Source organism: Sapajus apella, unplaced genomic scaffold (genome assembly GCF_009761245.1).
Source record: "Sapajus apella isolate SASKATOON/1434 unplaced genomic scaffold, GSC_monkey_1.0 scaffold102, whole genome shotgun sequence".
NCBI classification, from domain to species: domain Eukaryota; kingdom Metazoa; phylum Chordata; class Mammalia; order Primates; family Cebidae; genus Sapajus; species Sapajus apella.
Genome location: NW_022437042.1, coordinates 2,099,625 through 2,105,997, shown reverse-complemented (window position 1 = coordinate 2,105,997; position 6,373 = coordinate 2,099,625).

Below are 6,373 nucleotides of genomic sequence, written 5' to 3'. Positions count from 1 at the left end.
ATGTCCAATTTCTTCACTGCATAGTTATTCTTTCAGCTATGCAATTAACAAGCAGTCAGTGGGGTAAAAAGTTTTTTTTTTTTTTTTGTGAGACGGAGTTTAGGTCTTGTTGCCCAGGCTGGAGTGCAATGGTGTGATCTCAGCTCACTGCAACTTCTACCTCTGCAGTTCAAGCAATTTTCCTGCCTCAGTTTCCTGAGTAGCTGGGACTACAGGCACCTGCCACCAAACCTGGCTAATTTTTGTATTTTTTAGTAGAGACGAGGTTTCACCATGTTGGGCAGGCTCATCTCGAACTCCTGACCTCAGGTGATCTGCTCACCTCAGGTGATCTGCCTGCCTCAGCCTCTCAAAGTGCTGGGATTACAGGTGTGAGCCACTGCGCCCGGCCAGTGGGGTAATACTTTAAGACTGTAATCTACAAATAATAGATTAATAAAAATGCAAATAACCTACTCCTCATCAAAATCCATTGATGACTCTTGTCTGAACCAATATTTACTATGATGGTTGCAAAATACTAATTTTCCAACTCGAGCACTTCTTCCACATTTACAATTGAATTCTGCTGTAAAGTTATCTCCCTTCTTCATTTTATTTATTTAGCTATTTATTTATCTATTATTGGTATGAACTTATGTCTTTACTATTTTTCAACACGTCCTAATTCATTACTGCGTTTAATTATTGTGGTTCTCAATTTGTCCCAGATTTGGGCCATGGTCCCTTCAAGATGGTACCTGTCCTTGTGACATGCTGCCATCGTTTATTTTGAGCACTTCCTTGATTTCTGGCATAACAATATGCTCCAGGCTCACCTTGTACCTACCTTGCCCAGCCCTGGAATCAGCCATTCTCTAACAAGCTCTGGTACAGTAAGATCTTTTGACTCCAGCTTGCAGCTTTATCACAATGCAGCTGGGTCAGCCCTGAAAACACCAAGGCTACGTTTGTGGGATATTTATGAAAAGCTATGTCTCTCGGGTACAGGATATTTTCTAGGAAGTAATGGGAGACAAAATTGGTCAGAAACTTGGCCAGAGAGCTAGAATTTTCTATGGCAAGCAAATCGGAATCAGTGAAGTTTCCTTATCAGAATTCTTGGGAAAGGGGTGTGCTTGAAAATTTATTTAGTAGAGATTGTATTTCTTGGTTGGGGACAGACAGTCTGGAGGAGGCAAGTATATACAGCTGTCCCTTGGTATCCAAAGGGGATTGTTCCCAGGATCTTCATGGGCCCCCAAATTCGTGGATGCTCACATCTCTTATATAAAATGGTGTAGTATTTCTATAACCTACGTACATCGTCCTGTATATATATATATTTTTTTCTGAGACACAGTCTCCTTCTATCGTCCAAGCTGTAGTGCAGTGGCATGATCTCAGCTTACTGCAACATCTGCCTCCCAGGTTCAAATGATTCTCCTGCCTCAGCCTCCTCAGTAGCTGGGATCACAGGTACGCAACACCACGCCCAGCTAATTTTTGTATTTTTAGTAGAGAAGGGGTTTCACCATGATGGCCAGGCTGGTCTCAAACTCCTGGCCTCAAGAGATCTGCCCCCCACAGCCTCCAAAACTGCTGGGGCCTTCCTGTATACTTTAAGTCACCACTAGATTACTTATAATACCTAATACAATGTAAATGCTATGTAGATATACTGCATTGTTAAAAATTTGTATTACTTTTTACTGTTGTATGGTCATTTAAAATTTTATTTTATGTTAGAATATTTTTGATCTGATGTTACTTTACTTCATGGATGCAGAATCGAGGATATGGGTGGTCAACTGTGCTTGATTTCCTTAATTAGAAAGAAAATTACGTAAAACACCTCTCTCATAATTCCTTTGTATAACATAGGAGCATAACAGCTAAGACAAACAAAACCAACAGAAATCACAATTTCATTCTTGTTCATGTAATATCGATTTCTTCTGCCAACATTATTCTTTGTTTTTTGCCAGCAAAGAATACAAATAGCTGGTTTGAGCCTCATCTCCTTTCCCTGGCCACCCTCTAGTGGAGGTGAAATGAAATTATACAATGGCCTACAAACAGCAAGCCTACAGGGGAAAAGAAACAGCTACAGGTAAACTAGGTGAGGAGATCACCACAGTTAGAGCTAGAGAGACTTGAAATATCTTTGTGTCCGATCCCTTATTTTGCAGATAGGGAAACTGAGGCCCGTGGAGGGGGTAGCTACTTGCCCAAAGTCATAAAACTAATGGCAGAGCCAGAACATACTCTGCTCCCTGATATGCAGCATCATTTTAAAGAAATTTTTGGGCTGCGCACGGTGGCTCATGCCTGCAATCCCAGCACTTTTGGAGGCCGAGGTGGGCAGATCACGAGTTCATGAGATCGAGACTATCCTGGCCAACATGGTGAAACCCCATCTCTAGTAAAAATACAAAAAATTAGCTGGGTGTGGTGGCATGCGCCTGTAGTCCCAGCTACTCGGGAGGCTGAGGCAGGAGAATTGCTTGAACCTGGGAGGTGAAGGTTGCAGTGAGCTGAGATTGTGCCACTGCACTCCAGCCTGGCAACAGAGAGAGATTTCGTCTCAAAAAAAAAAATTATTTTTCTTTTAAAACTTTTCTACTAAAAAAGCCAACTTTAATGCATAAGAGTTGACAATTTTTATATTTTGTTACCTTATATATATTTTATATACTGATATATAAACATATTTATATATATATATATATATATTTTCAGAACTTCACTTTCAGGAATGGGGATGGACAGTAAAGTGGTTATTTCAAAATGCCATACACCCTACCCCATTTCCAATTATTTTCAAAATTGTTGAAAGAAAAAGTGATCAACAAAAAAACTGTCATCCAAAGAGATGGAAGTTGAGGGCGATGGACTTGATCCAAGTGATGGTTCTGTGATTTCAAATGAATTTTTATGCAGTTCTGAATGTGGGACAAGGTTATAAGAGATAATTGCTGAACGCAGTGGTCCCCAACCTGGCACCAGGCTCCAGTTTCGTGGAAGACAACTTTTTCATGGATGGTAGGGCGGGGTGGGGTGGGGAATGATTTTGGGATGAAACTGTTCCACCTCAGATCATCAGGCATTAGATTCTCATAAAGAGTATGCAACCTAGATCACTCGAATATGCAGTTCACAATAGGGTTTGTGCCCCTACAAGAATCTAATGCCACCGTTGATCTGACAGGAGGTGGCGCTCAGGCGGTAAAATGCACACCAGCCTACTGCTCACCTCCTGCTGTGTGGCCGGTTCCTAATGGGCCATGGACATTACCAGTCCTCTGCCCATTCCACATTACCAATCCGTGGCCCAGCAGTTGGGGAATCCCAGCTTAAAGTCTATAATACACAGCCCCTCTAGGTGTAAATTCAGAAGTAACTGTCCTAAGTAGTGTACACCAGTTTAAATAAAAGACGTGAAATGCCATTTTATCTGCTGATGGAGCTGGGAGGATTTCCGTATCTTTTTTTTTTTTTTTTTTTTTTTTGACGGAGTTTCCCTCTTGTTGCCCAGGCTGGAGGGCAATGGCGTGATCTCAGGTCACCGCAACCTCCACCTCCCGGGTTCCAGTGATTCTCCTGCCTCAGCCTCCTGAGTAGCTAGGATAACAGGTAAGTGCCACCACACCTGGCTAATTTTGTATTTTAGTTTCTCCATGTTGGTCAGGCTGGTCTCGAACTCCTGACCTCGGGTGATCTGCCCTACTTGGCCTCCCAAAGTGCTGGGATTACAGTTGTGAGCCAACATGCCTGGCCTGTATCTTTTTAATAAATAATGATGATCTTTCATATGATGTACTGCCTTGTTGTTGTTAGTATATCCAACAGCTGTCTTGTTGATTTGCAATTTGGTTTAGCAATATAAGCTGTCATATTGCTTTATGAGCTTTGTATTTAATAAAAGCACTAGCAGTTTCCAATTGTGCCCCATTCAATCCTTTTCATGCTCAAGATTTTATCCTGAAACGAATTCTGGGAAGGAATTGTCCTTCAGCTGCTACCACTCTGGTCCAGGCCACTATCATTTCTTGCCTGGATTACTGCCACATTTTCCTAGCTGCTTGTTCAGCCTCTGGTCTTATCCATCCTCGACACCCTCTGCCCACTCCACTCTTCACATTGAGAGCAGCCCATTTCTCTCAGAATAATGCATGAAGGCTGAGTGTGGTGGCTCACGCTTGTAAATAATCCCAGCACTTTGAGAGGCTGGGACTGGCAGATTGCCTGAGGTCAGGAGTTTGAGACCAGCCTGGCCAACATGGTGAAACCCTGTCTCTACTAAAAATACAAAAATTAGTCAGGTATGGTGGCACACATCTGTAATCCCAGCTACTCGGGAGGCTGAGGCAGGAGAATAGCTTCAACCCAGGAGGCGGAGGTTGCAGTGAGCCGAGATTGTGCCACTGCACTCCAGCCTAGGTGACAGAACAAGACTCCATCTCAAAAAAAAAAAAAAAAAAAAAAAAAAAAGAACAATGCATGAAAGCTCAAAAGGACCCAGATCCAGCTCACCTTATACCAGTCTTCCTCACCCTTCATGTTCTACCCCAGTGGTCTTCAGCATTTGTTGCTAAACATAATTCCTGCCACATTTTTAAATTGACATCTAAACTTTTACATCATAAATTAAAACACTTGAGAGAATGCAATTTTGGCATTTTGTAAATATTTTAGAAGAAATATTACATTACTTTTGGAATCTTACTGCCGTAGCTGTTTCCATCTTTTGACAGCATAATTCCTTTAAAAAACAAAAAGACAAACTTCTCCTTAACAGTTGAAGGCTATACATCATTCCCTTTTTGTTTTGAATGTATAGGTCCTTTGCTCTTCCTCCATAGATTTTTATCCTAATGATATATTTTGTATTCTGAACGTGTTTATATAGATCATTCTGTCATGCTTCCTTGCAGCAAATAATCAGATACACATGTTAAACTAGAAATGATTTTTAATTTTCTGTCATCACAATGCTCTAAAATGTTAACATTTTTCTTCTGAATCAAAATAGCTTTACAAATTATCTATTTACAAGTTATATCACTAGACAATCAACATAAACGTAACACTTTTTTTTTTTTTTTTTTTGAGATGGAGTTTTGCTCTGTTGCCCAGGCTAGAGTGCAGTGCCACGATCTCAGCTCACTGCAACCTCTGCCTCCCAAGTTCAAGCAATTCTCCTGCCTCAGCCTCTTGAGTAGCTGGGATTACAGATGAGTGCCACCACACCTGGCCAATTTTTGCATTTTTAGTAGAGACAGGGTTTCACCATGTCGGTCAGGCTGGTCTCAAACTCCTGACTTCAAGTGATCCACCTGCCTCGGCCTCCCAAAGTGCTGGGATTACAGGCATGAGCTACTACACCTGGCCACAATTTTAATCAATAATTATTAAGCATGAGAAGCAAATTTTTATTGGGAACACAGCTTTAAAGCGTATGGGGCCATTTTTAGTTCATGTTTCTGTGGATTACTCTTACTGCTGGGAGACAGGGTTCAATATCAACTTTTTCCTATTTTTCTTTTATAGATATAAGCATTGAGGAACCTCATTCACAAATTTAAACAGATGAGAATGGAAATCTTTTTTAGAGCAATGCCACCCATTTCTTTGAACCCTTTCCAAGTTATATATAAAAAAGTATTCTATGATCAAAGGTTTTTTTAACAATTAGCTGGCAATTAGGTCCTCCTCCAATGTTACTGAAAGCAATGAATTAGAAACCACTTAACTGGCAAAAAGATATGCTACCCCATTATCAGAGTATCACTAATTTTCTCAGCACAAACATCAATATGTCGGATTGTCCCAGTTGTATCTCTGGAGGTTTTCACATCCCGTGGCCATGCGCTATACTAACATTTGGGTTGGGTGAGAAGTATGGTTTTCTTTTGTGAAGGTAGAGACTGGCAATCAGGAAAGGGGAGGTGGGAAAGAAGATTCTGCAGGTTGCAGAATGGATTTTGGGAATCCATTCCTCAGGCAGATGGATTTTGGGAATCTGAGTACATATGAAAGTGAATGATCTGGAAATTGATTCCTTTAAAAATATCTGTATATGCCTTGGAAAATCTTCATGTACCCTCAGGGGTATGCATACTTATCTTTAACTGCAGCTGCTTCAACCCAGGAGTTCTTGAATTTTGGTGATTATGGGACTTGCTTGGTGAGTTTCTAGATATGCAAATTCCGGACCAGGCTCCCAGAGATTCTGATTCAGGAGGTCTGTGGTGGGGCCCAAGCCTTTACATTTTAAGCACAACTCCATGCAGGTCACTTGTGCTAAGAAATCCTGGGCTGGAGTATGTATAAGGTGCAGAAGGCAGTTTGCCTGTGGGCTGCAGTGCATACAAGCCCAAAAGCCGTGGTC